The sequence below is a fragment of the Chiloscyllium plagiosum genome, chromosome 5 (genome assembly GCF_004010195.1).
Source record: "Chiloscyllium plagiosum isolate BGI_BamShark_2017 chromosome 5, ASM401019v2, whole genome shotgun sequence".
Taxonomy (NCBI): domain Eukaryota; kingdom Metazoa; phylum Chordata; class Chondrichthyes; order Orectolobiformes; family Hemiscylliidae; genus Chiloscyllium; species Chiloscyllium plagiosum.
Genome location: NC_057714.1, coordinates 56,940,080 through 56,957,951, shown reverse-complemented (window position 1 = coordinate 56,957,951; position 17,872 = coordinate 56,940,080). Strand labels below are relative to the sequence as shown.

At 40.1% G+C, this 17,872-nt stretch overlaps 1 protein-coding gene across 1 annotated transcript in view; it reads left to right on the top strand.

Annotated features, from left to right (window-relative positions):
* The window catches only part of LOC122549914, a 371,205-nt gene that overhangs the window by 74,753 nt on the left and 278,580 nt on the right, over nt 1-17,872 (top strand). The window lies entirely within an intron of this gene.

Below are 17,872 nucleotides of genomic sequence, written 5' to 3'. Positions count from 1 at the left end.
CAATTTATAGATGTGTGACAGCTTGGCGCTGCTTTGTCCTTGCTTCCATCACTGCGGATTGAGCAATGAATGAGACTCTTGTCTAACTGAGCACTCTGCATATCAACATTGCAACAGGCATGTGTTTCCATGTCAGTGTAGGATTGGGATCAGAGGTCATCACAACTTTAAGGTTCTGGCCCAGGAAATGAAATCCTGTCCTCTGTGTGAGTCTCTTTCTTCCTTGTGTTTGACCACTAATTGACCAGTTACCAACATAACACAAGTGGCAGTATCATTTTCTTGCCAAATTAAATTTTGCAAAATAATATGCAGAAAGATCGAGCTGTCTTATCATGCCTCATGATGAGAAAAGTTGATGAGATCATTTTCAACACTTGCTAACATTTAATTATACCTTTTTATTTAAAGATCAGTAACAATTCCATCATTTCTGTGAGGAAAACAGGTTCTCAGATTTGCTTCAAAATAATAATATTGGACCATTTGTAATTGATTTTTGTGATTGTGCACTTCAGTGTTAGCAGTTATAGAGTCATAGGGATGTACAGCAAGGAAACAGACCCTTCGGTCCAACCCGTCCATGCCGACCAGATATCCCAATCCAATCTAGTCCCACTTGCCAGCACCTGGTCCATATCCCTCCAAACCCTTCCTATTCATATAGCCATCCAAATGCTTCTTAAATGTTGCAATTGTACCAGCCTCCACCACATCCTCTGGCAGCTCATTCCATACACATTCCACCCTCTGTGTGAAAAAGTTGCCCCTTAGGTCTCTTTTATATCTTTTCCCTCTCACCCTAAACTTATACCCTCTAGTTCTGGACTCACCCCTCAGCCTCCTTCACTCCAGGTAAAACAGCCCCAACCTGTTCAGCCTCTCCCTGTAGCTCAAATCCTCCAACCCTGGCAACATCCTTGTAAATCTTTTCTGAACCCTTTCAAGGGTAGGAAGGAGAACAGAATTGCACGCAGTATTCCAACAGTGGCCTAACCAATGTCCTGTACAGCCACAACATGACCTCCCAACTCCTGTACTCATTACTCTGACCAATAAAGGAAAGTGTACCAAAGACTTCTTCACTATCCTGTCTACCTGTGACTCCACTTTCAAGGAGCTATGAACCTGCACTCCAAGGTCTCTTTGTTCAGCAACACTCAGGGTTTCTTGTTGATTCTTGAAGGTGAGTTGGCATTGAAGAGTGGGGATGTTTATTCCATTGGCACAGTAAAGAGGACTTCTGCCTGTACACGAGGCCACGGTCCATGGCACTTAACAGGAAGGATCAACACTTTTTCTTTATTTCTTCATTTTTCTGCCTATATATTCTATGTTTTGGTTTATTTCTCTATGTTTTAAGATGGCGCTGGTGAGTGGCAACAATATACAACATTTTTTGCTGTATTTTGTAACACATGACAATTTAATAAATCAAATGTACTTCGAAAATATACGACAACCACGACTGCAGCGAGGGCACCTTGCCACTCTGTTCGGTATGGATTTTTACTTTTGCTGACTTTGAGAGATGGGTAATGAGAATTCTATTTAATATTGCATGTTTTTTATTAACATTCAAAGCCAAAATTAACTCACTTAATACTCTTGAGCAAAATGGGAAAACATAACAATGGAGTGAGAATGATAACATTTGTGACAGAGTTATTAGGGACTTTTTTTTGTTAATAGGATGAGTTAATAGGAGATTGTTAACAGGATGAGTTTGCCATGATAGCATAAGAAAACTTGCGAGTTCTTGTGGAGAAAAACTGTCCAGAAAATTCAGTTTAAATTATATTTTGCCAAAATGTGGTATGATTCAGCCCATTGTGTGTTACAAAAATAAGGAGAAAGTGAGGTCTGCAGATGCTGGAGATCAAAGTTGAAACTTTATTGCTGGAACAGCACAGCAGGTCAGGCAGCATCCAGGGAACAGGAGATTCGACGTTTCGGGCACAGGCCCTTCTTCAGAAATTCCTGAAGAAGGGCCTGTGCCCGAAACGTCGAATCTCCTGTTCCCTGGATGCTGCCTGACCTGCTGTGCTGTTCCAGCAATAAAGTTTCAACTGTTACAAAAATAAGCCTCATAGATCTTTTGATTACTTGTATTTCTCTGTCAAATGGAACCAAAAATCCTTTTGAATTAAAAAAAACTCTCAAAGTTTTCTAGAATCAGTCAGTTTAAATATTTTTGGCTGACGTAATAGTAGTACTACTCAAGTTACTGAGTTCCCTGTTTTCTGTTAAGTTCAAGATTAGTACGTTATCTAGACTTTTGACGAACATGGTGAATCAGGACAGGCAGCATTTCTATTTGTGTTAATTGTAGTCAAAAAGAAACTTGACATTGACAGCTGATTTGGCTGTGATTTCACATCACCCTCTAGTCCCCGTGACTATCTGTTGTATCCAATTTGATTTTTGGGGCTTTTTAAAAGCAATCAGCTGTGAAAAACAACATTGATGTCATTGTGTCTTTGTCCCGTTTGCCATGGTCTGCCAGTTTCACATCCATTATTCTTATTTAGAATTCCTTTTCTCACTTTATTTTTGAAAAAAAAAATGAGTAGGAGCCCGGCGAGAAAAACACAGTTTAAAAAGTAATACGTGGAAATGAGCCTTCGGGTTGCACTGGTCCTCTATTTTGAAGTGTACAAGATGAGTCAGACAAGTATGTGCCATTCACTAGCTTTACTGTTTTTTCCCTTCTGGGAGATCAATTTGGTGCTCAACATCAACCTGCCATCAAAATATATTGGTAAAGTGCATCGACCTGCATATATTCAGCTAAGGAGTAATATATGTGAAGAGTTTGACTTACAAGGGAAACTGGCACCAGGGCTCAGAACACAAGCCCAGTTTCCTCAATCTCTCCTCATCAAAGAATTTTACAATCGCAGGGATTAAACTGGTGAACCTCTCTGATACTTCATCAGTGGCATCTACATCTTTGTTTAGATAAGGAGATCAATACTGTATTCATATACCACATGCAGCTTTGATATAAGTGCAGCCAAAGAATATTACTTCTGCACTGAAATATGCTTGCAATGAATGCCAACATATCATTTATCTTCTTCATTGAATTACCATGTGCATGCTAGCTTTTAGTGACTTATGGACAACAATACCCAGATCTCTTTGGACACCAGTACTTCCCAATCTCTCACTATTTAAGAAATATTCTCTTTCTGTTTTTCAACAAAATTATAACTTCATAGTTATTCATAATATATTCCATCTTCCGTATACTTGCCCATTTACTTTGTCTGTCCAAATTGTCTGATGTCTCCTTTCATTTTGCTTACAATTCACATTCCTAACGAGTTTAATGCTGTCAGCAAATTTGGAATCCCAAATATCAACTTATTGAGTTCTGTCTGCATTGTCTCCAATGCAAGTATACCCTGAAGAGAATAAAGTAGATTTTAAAGTAAGTCCAGGCTTGCAGAGAGTGCAAGAAAGAGAAAGAAGAGAATACAGAAAGCACATATGATGAAAAACAAATTCTTGGGAAATTCCTAATGGCTTAAGGTGGCATAGTTCAATTACTTTTAGATTCAGCTTTCACTTATGAGGTGTGCTAAGTTAGTCAATCTTTAGTTAGACAGCAGTTTGGACATTTTATTTGGCGTCCATATCTTTATCTAAGGAAATGAAAACGAATCATGATGAGGTTTCTGTTCCTGATTGGTTGCTATAACCACTGCTGGAAATGTTTGTATGGAAACTTTGGGCAAGAGCAGAAATGAGCTTGGCTGAGATTCCTCTATTAATGAGAAACCTGCTAACACTCTAACTTTGGTTGCACAAATTAAGGACAAGCTGTATTGGAGTTTCAGGCCCAATAGTGGCTGTAGACTAAGTAAAAAAACCCAATGTTTTCAGCAGCATAAGGATAGCAATTAGTCAAAGATTTATATTTTTAAAGGTGTTTAAAAAAAATGTTCTGTTGTTAAAAGTTATCAGGTATCTGAAAGTTGGAGAATTTCTCACATGTTCCTAAGCGTTTATCCTGCATCAGGATGTTTCAGCTATTAATAGTACAGCAACTTCCTTCTACATAAAGCTGGGCAGAAGCAAGCACTTTTGGCCATATGCTTTTACAGTTCTATTTTTACTCATGTTGCTTTCCTGGTCTCATTCAACCTGGGGGAGGGGATGGGAGTGGTAGGTCTGAGACAGACTGGCATCATTGTTGACCTTAAAAGAGAGTATATTTAGCTCATAAAATTCCTGTTCTGGTGCATTGGAGTTAATACTGGTGTGGAATCTAACCACTACTTAAAACAAAAGGATGAGGGCAGATTTGATAGAAGCTTTCAAAATCATGAGAGGTCTGAGCAGAGTAGATAAGGCAAAACTGTACCTACTCATAAATGGATTGAAAATCTGAGGGCACAGCTTTACAGTGTATTTGGAAAGTAAGTAAGCACAAAGTGAGAAATATTTTTGGAATGCACTGTCTGGAAGTGTGTTGAGGTACATTCAATTGATATGTTCATGTGGACGGCATGGTGGCACAGTGGTTAGCATTGCTGCCTCACAGCGCCTGAGACCCGGGTTCAATTCCCGCCTCAGGCGACTGACTGTGTGGAGTTTGCACATTCTCCCCGTGTCTGCGTGGGTTTCCTCCAGGTGCTCCGGTTTCCTCCCACAATCCAAAGATGTGCGGGTCAGGTGAATTGGCCATGCTAAATTGCCCGTAGTGTTAGGTAATGGGTAAATGTAGGGGTGTGGGTGGGTTGCGCTTCGGCGGGTCGGTGTGGATTTGTTGGGCCGAAGGGCCTGTTTCCACACTGTAATGTAATGTAATCTAATCTAACAGGAATAGGCCATTCAATCCCTGAACCTGTTCCACCATCAATGACATCATGGCTGATCTGACACCTAACTCCCTATACCTGCCCTTGTACTATTATTTCACAAACTTTATCTACCTCAGATTTAAAATTAGCAATTAATCTTGCATCCATTGCCATTTATGGAAGTGGGTTCCAAACATGTACCATCCTTTGCTTCCAAACATCTCTCCTGGTTAGTCTGGCCCTAATTGTCAACATATGCTCCTAGTTCTGGAATCCACAACCAGCAGAAATAGTTTACCTTTATTCACCCTGTCTTTTCCTATTAATATCTTGAAAACGTTGATTAGATCATTCAATAACCTTCTAAATTCTAGAGAAGACAGGCCTAATTTGTGTAATCTCTCCTTAACCCCTGAAGTCCAGGTATCTTTCTGTAGCATAAACAGATGTTGCTGTAAAAGTTCAGCAGGTCTGGCAGCATCTGTGAAGAGAAATCAGAGTTAATGTTTTGGGTCCGGTGGCCCTTCCTCAGGATAACTTGTCATTATCATTATTGTAAACCTATGCTGTGCTCTGTCCAATGCCAGTATATCCTTCCGAAAGTGTGCTGCCCAAATTTGCATAGTCCTGAAGAAGGGTTACACCCAAAAGGTCGACTTCCCCACTTCTTGATGCTGCCTGGCTTACTATGTTCTTCTAGCCTCCTGCCTGTCTACTTTGGATTCCAGAGTCTGAAGTTTTTATTTATCTCTATCCAGATTTGCTCACAGCATTCCAAGAGGGGTGTAACCATGGTTTTGTATAACTGCAGCATAACTTTTGCAATCTGATACTCCAGTCCTCAAGATATATATGCCAACATTCCTTTGTTTTCTTTTGGATTATTTTCTGTGTCTATTATTGACATTTGAAAGCTCTAAGCACCTGGAACCCTGTGTTTCTTTGGACATGGAATATATTTATCATTATACCATCGAGAAAGTAACCTGATCTATCTTTTTTGGGCCAAAATGGATAACCTCACACTTGAGTACTTTGAACTCCAATTGCCACAGTTCTACTTATTCACTTATTCTATCAATATCCCTTTGTAATTTTATGCCACCTTCTATACTGTCTACTATACTGCCTAACTTTGTGTCATCAGCAAATTTGGAAATACGATTTTCTATGTTATTTCTTATTCTAGTTGATAATAAATAATGTGAGTATGTGAGGCCCTAATAGATCCTTGCAGGACACCACTGGTCAGATTCTGACAGTTTGAATACTTACCCATTATAGAACATAGAATATTGAACAGTACAGCACAGTACAGGCCCTTCGGCTCTCGATATTGTGCTGACCTTTTATCCTACTCTAAGATCAAATTAACCTACATATTCTACATTTTACTATCATCCATGTGCGTATCCAAAAGTTGCTTTAATGTCCCTAATATTTTCGGTATCACTGCTGACAGTGCATTCTATTACTCCCATTACTCTCTGTGTAAAGAGCCTCTGACATTACTGCTAAACCTTCCTCCAATCACCTTAAAATTATCCTGCTTTGTGATAGCCATTTCCACCCTGGGAAAAAGTCTCTGGCTATCTTTGTCTATGCCTCTCATCATCCTGTACACCTCTATTAAGTCACCTCTCATCCTTCTTCGCTTCAGTAAGAAAAGCCCTAGCTCCCTACTTTCCTACTATTGCTACTTTCTATCACCTGCCATGGAGGTTTCTCAGCTGTGTCAGTAATTTGCCCTTAATTCTGTGGGTTTCTACCTTAGTTAACAGTTTCTGATGTGGGACTTTGTAAAATGCCTTCTGGAAATCCATATAAACCACAATTTCTCTATTTGAGTAATCATCCAAAGCGCAGGACTCTGGAGAAAAAAACTCAGAATTTTGGTGCTAATTTAAAATGCTCAGAGACAACGGGCTGAATAATTGTCTTCTGCACAAAAACAATTCTGTGATTCTGTGTACAGTTTTGATGTCCTCTTTTAAGGAATGTGGCATGTCCCACGATATGTTTTGTGACTGTTTCATGAACTGATTTGTATTTTAAATTTATATTAAGGCTACAAAAATGGCTACTGAGGTTCACCTGTCTTTCATGAAACCACTAGCCTCATGGCCCAGCATATTTCTCACTCTACCATTACCATCAAGCATGAGATACTCCTAGTTAAATGGAGAGTGCAGGAGGGTATGCAAGGAGCAGCACCAGGCATACGTAAAAATGAGGTATCTATGAGGTGAAACTACAAAACAGTTATGATGATGACAAATAGCATAAGCAGCAAGTGATAGACAGGGTTAGGTGATACCACAAACAGTGGATCAGATCTAAGCTCTGCAGTCCTGCTACATCCAGTAGTGAATCAAATAATTAAAATTCAGTACAAATATCCCCATCCTTAATGGTGAAAGAGCCTAGCACATCAGTGTAAAACAGAAGGCTGAAGTATTCCCAATAATCTTCAGCCAAAAGTGGTGAGGGAATGATCCACTGCAGCCACCTCCAGTGGTCCCCAGCATTACAATTACCAAGTTTCAGCTAATTTGATTCATTCCACATGTTATCAAGAAATGATTGGAGGCACTGAATACTGCAAAGGCTATGGGCCCTGACAGCATTCTTGCAATAGTACTGAAGATTTGTGCTCTAGAACTTGATGTACTCTAAGCTGTTCCAGTATAGTTACAACACTGGCATTTACCCAAGAATGTGGAAAATTGCTCAGGTATGTCCTGTTCATAAAAAGCAGGGCAGAGCCAATTACCGCCCCATCAGTCTACATTTGATCATCAGTAAAACAACGGAAGGTGTCATCAACAGTGCCATCAAGTGGCAGCTGCTCAACTCCTCAGTATGCCCAGTTTGGATTCTGTCAGGGTCACTCAATCCTGACCTCATTACAGCCTTGGTTCAATCATGGACAAAAAAGTTGAATTCCAGAGATGAGGTGAGAGTTACTGCCCATCACATTTAACCAAATGAGGCACCAACAAGTCAGAGCAAAACTGGAATCAATGAAAACCAGGGGAAAAGTCTCTGCTGGTTGGAGTTATACTTGGCACATAGAAAGATGTTCGTGGTTTTTGGAGGTCAGTCATATCAGCTCCAGGACATTTTTGCAGGGTTTCCTTAGGGGTACTGTTCTAGGCCCAACCACCTTGAGCTATTTCAACCTTTTCTCCATCATAATATCGGATGTGGGGATGTTTGCTAATAATTGCACAATGTTTAGCACTATTTACGGTTCCTCAGATACTGAGCAGTCATGTCCAAATGCAGCAAGACCTGGACAATATCTGGACTTGGGTTGCAAAGTGACAAGTACCATATTGAAAAATCTTCAATAAGAGACAATCTGACCACTGCCCTTTGACATACAGTGGTGTTACTATCACTGAATCCCCCTTTATCAATATCCTAGGAGTTATCATTGACCAGCAAACTAAACTGGACTCGCCATTTAATATGGTGACTACAAAAGCAGGTCAGAAGTCCAGGAATACTGCAATGAGTAGTTCAGCTCCTGACTCCCTAAAGCCAGTCCACCATTTACAAGGCACAGGTTAGGAGTATGATGGAATAGTCTCCACTTGCCTGCATGAATGCAGCCCCAACAACACTGAAAACATTTGAAACCATCCAGGACAAAGCAGCTCTCTATTTGGCACCCACATCCACAATCATCACTTGTTCCACCACCAATGCTCAGCAGTAGCAGTGTGTATTATCTACAAGATGCACTGCAGGAATTCAGCAAAGGTTCATAGGTAGCACTTTTGAAACCCAGGATGACTTCCATTTTAATGGATAGAGGTAACAGTTACATCGGAACACCACCACTTTCAAGTTCCCTTCCAAGACTGTCACCACGCTGGCTTGGAAATATACTGCCATTCCTTCACTATTGCTGATATTGGAATTCTCTCCCTAATGGCATTGTGTGTTTACCTGCAGCACATGGACTGCAGCATTTCAAGAAGGCAGCTCACCACCCAGAAGAAAAAAAACTCAGCAAAACCTACAAATGACGCAGTATGGTCTGACTTGTTTGGTATACCTGAGAACAGTGCTCCAGTATGATCAGTATGTTAACTTCCAAATATTAGTGGTTTTTATTACTTGTTTCTCCCTCTGCCACCTGCTCAGAGGCAACTAAAGACTGGCAATGAATGCTGGCCCAGCCAGTGATATCCACGTCCCATGAGTGAATAAATAAAATCCTGACTCAAGAGGTAACAGAAACATTGCAGATAGATTTGAACCAATCAAAAACAAAAATATCTGCATAAACACAGCAGGTCTGGCAGTAACCATGAAGTGGAAACAAATTTAACATTTCAAGTCCAATGACCCTTCTTCAGAGCCAATTCAAAGCAGTACTAATAAATTGAAGAAGTAAGTTTTCAAAAACATGTTCTGGATGTAGGTTTGCTCACTGAGCTGGAAGGTTCGTTTTCAGAGGTTTTGTCACCATACTAGGTAACATCTTCAGTGAGCGTCCAAATGAAGCACTGGTGGTGTAGCCCGCTTTCTATTTATATGTTTGAGTTTCCTTGGGTTGGTGATGTCATTTCCTGTGATGACATCATTTCCTATGGTGGTGTCATTTTCTCAGGAAGTGGTAAATGGGGTCCAAGTCAATGTGTTTGTTGATAGAGTTCCAGTTGGAATGCCATGCTTCTAAGTATTCCCGTGCATGTCTCTGTTTGGCTTGTCCTAGGATGGATGTGTTGTCCCAGTCGTAATGGTGTCCTTCATCATCCATATGTAAGGATACTAGTGAGAGTGAGTCATGTCATTTTGTGGCTAGTTGATGTTCATGTATCCTGATGGCTAGTTTTCTGCCTGTTTGTCCAATGTAGTGTTTGTTATAGTTCTTGCAAGAAAAAGAACAGAAAATGACACCACCATAGGAAATGATGTCACCACAAGAAATGACAACACCAACCCAAGGAAACTCAAACATATATAAATAGAAAGTGGGCTACACCACCAGTGCTTCATTCGGAGGCTCACTGAAGATGTTACCTAGTATTGTGACAAAACATCTAAAAATGAACCTTCCAACTCAACGAGCAAACCTACATCCAGAACCTCAACTTGAGCTACAAATCTTCTCAAAACTTGCTTTCAAAAAATGTTTTTGGGTGTTTCAAACGCTCACAGTGAAACCACAAAATAGAGTATTGAAATCAATATAAACACCTGCTCCCCACACCTTATTTTGGAAAGGCATCTGGAATTGTAAGAGGTCATATGGGAAGGAAGCCATGATATTACCTGGTTTAAACTCAACTGAAAGTACTCTACAGACAGTTACACCAGAAAACTATCAAACTAACTGCAAAATAATCTACTTAGTCAAAGTGATTAACAGTAACAATGTTGTAAGTGGTAGATTCCAACCAAGGAAAACACTATCAAAATTCAAGATCACCTGAGAACCAACCATTTAGAAATTTGACCATTGGAAACATTAGAGCCTGCTGGGAGTCCTTTGCTTTACAAGACTCTCCCTTTACCTTGAAAATACCAACTTCATTCAAGAAACCAAGCCTACCATGTGGGAGACAAAGATTATAAAGCTGAGTTAACCATCATTTCATAATTTCGCCTGTACCTAATGTGAGGGTGAGGGTCATTTGATTTGGGATGAATGTTTACGAATAAATAACATCCTTTGTTTTTAAACTCACAAAAGCTTGCTATTGGAATTATTTAATTATGATACAGATACTGAGGGCAGGAAAATATACCAGTTTTAACAAAAGTATACTGATCATGGGCATTAAGAGAATATCCATGACAAAAGGTATAATTGTATAAGAAACACAGCAAATTCTCTGGGAATGGACTGAAATTTTTGAATTTTGAATTCTTCAATTCTTAAAAGGTCATATCAGACTTGAAACTCTAACTGTTTCTTTCTCTACAGATGCTGTCAGACCTGCTGAGTTACACCAACACTTTGTTTTTATTTTCAATTCATGTGTTGTTGTGTTATGGCTGCTGCCAAACTTGGAGAAGTGTTCTACATGTTCTATAGGTCTTATTAGTAAAGTCTACAGGAATTGATTGACATATGATTCTCACTTTAAGGGTTCTCATTTTAAGTGTTTGTTCAGGACAAAAAGCAGCAACGTGTCTTAAAAATGAAGATATTGGTCACACTGGAGCTCCATTTTGAAGAGTACAATACAGACTGGACCAGTTTGCATCATTGCAAATCTTACTGGTCATTCCTTCTGGGTTGTTTGCAGTGGTTGGTGCTAAAATTAAGCCACCATCCCTCTTTGCCTTTCAGAATGACAGGTATGCTGAGCGAGAGTGACACTGAAGAGGACAGGCTACTTGTAAAAAGGAAGTAACAGGGAAGTTCTCAGTAGACCATTATATCTGCCCACAATTTGGGGAGATGTTGGTATTGTTGCTAGACTATTTAACCCACAGACCAGGTAATGATCTAGGCAACCAGATTCAAATCCCACCTTAGCAGATGGTAGAATTTGAATTTAATAAAAATTATTAAGATTCTAAAGATGACTGTGAAACCATTGTTGGAAAAACCTACATGCTTCACTAACATCCTAACATCCTTTAGGGAAGGAAACTGCAGTCCATATCTGGTCTGACCTACATGCAACTCCAGACCAAGAATAATTTGATGACTCTCAACTGTCCTCTAGGTAATTAGGGATGGGTAATAAATGCTGACTTAGCCAGTGACGTCCACATCCCATGAATAAATAAAAAAGGGTTTTCAGGGAGCAGTTCTCTTACCTCACCCTCAGTGAGCAGCAGTATATCAGACATCTTTATTTCACCACTTAGGGGCTCATTGAAATCTGCCACCTGTTGTAAGCAGACCTGCAACAGCAAAGCAGGGCGAGGAGCCACTGTGAAGGTGCCATGTGCAAGAACTACTTTATGTTGGGATCCTTCCAGACTGGTGCATCCAACATCACTTCACTGTTTGTTGTCCACTGATGTATAAGGAAGATCACGGAATACAGAGATGAGAATACATTGTATTCTGTCCTTCCAGAGAGATGCAGGCAGATTGTGAAAGTGGCTTTGGTAAGATACCTGACTTTCCCAAAATGCAAGTTGCCAGTGTCTACAAAAATATTGCACTGCGGGCGCTGCATTTGAATGCAGAGATCCGTAAAACCTCAAAGGCTTTCACTCTGCACTTGTGCAGTTGATGTACAACCATTGTAAGCTCAGTACTATGGCAACAGTCACTATGTTTTTATTTTACACAGGTTCCTCTGTACCCTTAATGCTCGAACTACTATGTTAAACCAGAGGCTACTTGGTGACATAGTAGAAAGTGAGGACTGCAGATGCTGGAGATCAGAGTCGAGAGTGTGGTGCTAGAAAAGTACAGCAGGTCAGGCAGCATCTGAGGAGCAGGAGAATTGATGTTTTGAGCGTTCCTGGTGAAGAGTGTATGCCCGAAACATCGGTTCTTCTGTTCCTTGGATGCTGCCTGGCCGCCAGTGCTTTTCCAGCACCACATTCTCGCTACATTCAATTTAAAATTTGAGAGCTTCATTCAGAAGTCTAATAACAGTGGGGAAGAAACTGTTTTTGAATCTGTTGGTACATGTGTTTAAGCTTTTGTATCTTCTGCCCAATTGAAGAATTTGGAAAAGATTATAACTGGGGTTGAAGGAGTCTTTGATTACGTTGGCTGCCTTCCCGAGGCAGTGAAAAATATAGATGGCGTCAATGGATGCAAGGTTGTTTTGCATGATAGACTGGGCCGTGTTCACAATTTTCTGTAGATTCTTACGATCCTCAGCAGAGCAGTCGTCCTACCAAGCCGTGATGCATCCGGATAGAAGGCTTTCTATGGTGCATGTATAAAAATTAGTAAAAGTCTTTTCAGACATGCTGAGTTTCCTTAGCCATCTAAGGAATTAGAGGTGTTGTTGTGCTTTCTTGACTGTAGAATTAATGTGGGCGGACCAGGACAGATTGTTGGTCATCATCATCACTCCTAGGAAGCTAATGCTGTCAACCATCTCCACCTCAGCACCGTTGGTGACACAGGGGTGTGCCCTCGACTGAGCTTTCTGAAGTCAGTAACCAGCTCTTTTATTCTGCTGACATTGATGGAGAGATTATTATCTTTACACAATGCCACCAAGCACTCTATCTCTTTCCTGTATTCTGTCTTGTTATTGTTTGAGATCGAGCCCACAACAGTGATGTTGTCAGTAGACTTGTAGGTAGGGTTATGACTAAATTTGGCCACATGAGTATATAGGGAGTATAGTAAGGGGCTGAGTACGCAGCTTTGTGGGGCATCAGTGTTGGGGATTAATGTAAAGGAGGTGTTGTTGCTTATTTTCACCGATTGTAATCTATGGGTCAGGAAGTCGAGGACCCAATGCAGGAGGCAGACCAGAGACCTAGGTCTCAGAGTTTTGAGATTAGCTTGGTTCGAATTATTGTGAAGAAGGTGAAACTGTACTCAATAAATATAAGCCTAATGTTGGTATCCTTATTATTCAGATGTAACAGGATGAGTGTAGGGCTGTGGACCTGTTGCGATGGTAGGCAGATTGCAAGGGCTCAAGGCAAGCTTGGAGGCTAAAGTTGATGTGAGCCATGAGGTCAGAGCACCAGGTAATAGTCATTGAGCCATGCTGCATGATTTTTTTGGTGCCAGGATGATGGTGGTCTTCTTGAAGCAGGTGGGGACTTCAGATCCGTAGTAAGGAGAGGTTAAAGGTGTCAGCGAATACTCCTGCCAGCTGGTACGCACAGGATCTGAGTATATGGCTGGGGACTCCATCTGAGTCAGTTGCCAGATGATGATAAGGATGACCTGAAGCAGCTCTGACCCAGCTTCTGAGTGTAGCATCTTGGCTTAGTTGGCAGGTGTGCGGGCTGGCTGACAGTCAGATATCAGCGAGAGCAGTTCTGCAGAATGGCAGGAGTGAGAGGACAAATGCTATTGCCTTCCAAGAGAATGGAAAGTTAAATCTTCACTGAGCCATGAAGGGAATGTGCCTTGCACTTGTGCTGCAGTTGTAACTGAGACAGTAGCTATAAGACTCTGTGGTATTACTGGGTCTGCAATGTTCTCCTTAAATTGGCCACAGTTTCAACTTTGGAAAAGTGTAAACTAATTTCATCATAATTAGTTTTGTTTATCCTTCATTTCATGCTCTCATACACACTACCTGTTCAGTTTGCAGTTCTTGGGTGTGCAAGAGGAAAACTTGTTGCGGTGAGAAGTAGGAAGCTGGCAAGAGCTGCATGTATACACCTCGAGCTTTGGAATCTAAAGAGGTTGTGCAATGAAAGGGATGTGGCATGGGAGAAGAGGTTTAGGTAGGAGCATATTTCCATGCTTTTAGCCTTCTCACTTTTCATGGGCTTAGTCACGGTTGCTGTATTGATGGTGAACATTGTCACCTCCTTCACCGGGCAGGATTTGTAACTGAGTGTTTTTCCCACTTGTCTTTGTTCCTGTGCCACCTTGTTCTGCATGAGAGAGAGAGATGTATGCCAGTGTGTGGTGTAGTATAAATGATGAACTGGGAGGAGTAATATATAATGTATTTCTTGTGGATATGCTAAGCGTGTGAAGGTAAGGTGAAGCTTTGGATATTTTGATCAGTTGTGATTGATTAGATTGTTCGTAGGTGTAGTTTGAAGAGTATGGCATTTGAAGGTGCATTTCTGACCTTTATCACTCATGTAAGACCATTAAACTTCTTCTAGCATTGCTTCAGTGTTACTGTGTTGGCATTGACCTATAAGGTTAGCTGCACCTATTTTCTCTGACTTTGTCTTTCAGGTTTCTTTATCCCCTATTGTGAAGATCTCTCTTCCTGTCAGCCTCCTGAACCAAGGTCTCTGGTTTATATTAAAAAAAATTGGAGGGTCGACGTGCACTTGTTGGGTCGAAGGACCTTGTTCCATACTGTAGGGAATCTAATCTAATCTAATCTAATCAAAATCCTGGAGCCCATATTCTGCTCTGCTGTGCTAATCCTGTGTTTTCCACAGGTCAAAGGTGTTTGTAAAATGAATTCCATTTCCCATACTAGTCCAAATACATCTCCCCATTAAGAGGTGAAGGTTTCCTCTATGTAGCTCAGATTACCCTAGGTAAATTCATGTTAACCCTCTCAAGATCTGACAGCTATGAAGCTACACAAACAGTGAACTTAATCTGGCTATATGTTGTAGTTGTATAATTGAGCATGGCTAAGTGAGGTTTGCATACTGCCTCGGTGCAGCCTAATCATGCAATGTGATCCCTATACACATTTTGTTGCTTATCTACTTTTGCCCCAGGTGTATTGACTGACCACATTGTACTAGTGGGATCCATTGGGGATTGTGGCCTAGCTTACTGAAGATAAATGGGAAATGTCTTTAAACTATTTTGTGAAAGAGACCATTTTGGATGGCTGGGTGTCATTTGGAGATGGGCCTATAAACTTCAGATTATCATACGTCCGCCGCAGTTTGTGGCCATGTGAGATAATCCAATACTTGATTTGAGTTTCTAGTGGCATGGGGATTTCTCTGGGATATTCATATCATGACACTTCTTCCTGAACTTGTAAACCTAGGTGGTTTGTGCCTGAAACCCTGGAAAAATATATTCTGCCAATTACATGTGAGTTGGCACTCTGCAGATTTTTTCACCCAGTATACTTTAACTGTAATTTTAGAAAATCACCCTTTGTATCAGTCTGACACTTTCCCTCTCCTCATATCCACCAACTGATTTGACCACCACCCCTTTGAATGGTGGTGCTAATTTAATACCAATCAATTTGTGATGCCTCGCAAACCTTGTGGTATAGACATTTCTTCACCCATAACCAGGTGCAACGTCTCCAAGTGTGTTCTATAGAAGCCATGCATATAATAAAATAAATTTTCTATGTGCACACTTTTTATGAAATGAATTAACAGTTTGCATAAGTCCTTTACCTGTGGCTATTAACATAATCAGGATTTAATTTATCCACATGTGTTAACTGGTTTGACAATAAAAGAATGAAATTTAAGAGTGATAAAACATTATTCTGAATTCAAACACTTGCTTCAAATCTTAGAATGTTATAATATTGTTTTAGTGTAATATTGGTGTATTGAGACATTAGACAGATTTGTACCATATCACCATTTCTACCTGAACTGCAGAACTGGGATCTTATATTCAATGAGAAGTCTAACTTCAGCCCTGCCTGTATACAACACTAAGTATGAACAAGGGTGAAATTTTGAAGGACTGGTTCAGATGATTAAGTTTCTTTTCATGTAGAATTGCATTCATAGTTATTAACACATCTGTTGTAAAATGAAAAATACCGCTGCAGATCATAGATTAAAGTGGACTTTATAGAAAAAGGAAACAGATTGCGTATTTCTTTTAAAGAATGCAACTCAGTAGCAAATGCATTTATGGAATCTGTTAAATAAAAAGGTCTCCTGTAAAGACTTTTTCTTTCATGACTTATCACCAAATGGTGAATTTTTTTAAAAAAACAAAAATTCAAGTTGATCTCAGTTTTGCAGAAACCTCTCCTTGCCAATGGAACTGAAAAAAAGAGGTGTGAAGATTTCCCCATAATTCACAGCTTCCTGAGCGTTCAATTGCATATTTATTTAAGACCTTGATGTATAAAATGGAGTAGAAAATGGTTGCTGTAGGAAGTACATCTTTATAAGACAAAAATATTTGAATGCCTATTACTACTTTTGAATACAAATCTTTTATAACCTCAAATGTCAATGAAAAACTATGAGTTGAGGAGAAATGCCAAGTCTCAAGGTTTATCTTCAGAAGGTGTTGCCTGGCATGTGTCTCCAAAGGCTTCACGTAACTATACATTCTGAATCTTATGAATTCATGGCAGTACAGCAGTATAATACAGATGTATCATGTAGTATGCCTTTCAAACTAGTTCTATATCTGTACTACTTCCTTTAAACCTTTTCATCCCACCATGAATTCTTTCTTAAACACTTTTGCAAAGCTACCCATTTTAATCAAATTTTAGTCACCTCCCCTAATTTGCCTAACATGGCTTTACATCTGTTTCATTTCATATTTTCTCTCCCACGATTGTAAAATATCTGCCATTCATCAGTAATATGTTGGGCATGCATTTAGATACAAGATGGCAAATAATGAACAAAATACACTTGATCTGGAGGTGAATGTTCAAGTTGGGAGCATGTGACTGTCTTTGGGAAGGCTATCTGAACATGCTTGTCTCTATGAACATGAAGAAATTAAGGAAAATGAAATTGAAAACCTCCCCCAAACATACAGAAAATGTTATCCGAAGCTCAATTTTTGTGTTTCACTTTCTCATACATGGATACACACAATGACAGAAATGTTATTTCAGACCATATCTTGCAGCATATTTGAACAAGCTTCCTGATGCTGTGTGTTGCTCTGGTAGAACAGTCTATTTGTTTCCAGTGTCCCAGAAAAAAATAGTCTTTTGAGAAATTGTATTTCCATCATCTTATTTACAACACCAGTACAGCTTCAACAAGTGCAGATGGTGCGCTTAAGCAGGTAATACTGATGGTGAGCAACAAGCAGTGTCAGAGAATGTCAAGAAAACAACTGCTTGCATAGACTGATGGATACCATCCAAGTTGCTGTATACATTATGATGAAGGAGGACCTTACATTTATATTGCCTTTTGTGAACTTAGGATCTCTCAAAGAAGTTTACAAACAATCAAATACTTTTTGAAGCATTTGCAATGCAAAAGGGTGATGATAATTGGCAGCCATTTCATACTGTTGTTAATATCCAAGAAGTAGTAAGCACTAGATCAGCTGAACAATGCCCAAACTTGGTAAAAACAATGACTGCAGATGCTGGAAACCAGATTCTGGATCTGTGGTGCTGGAAGAGCACAGCAATTCAGGCAGCATCCGAGGACAGGCAAAATCGACGTTTCGGGCAAAAGCCCTTCATCAGGAATAAAGGCAGAGAGCCTGAAGCGTGGAGAGATAAGCTAGAGGAGGGTAGGGGTGGGGAGAGAGT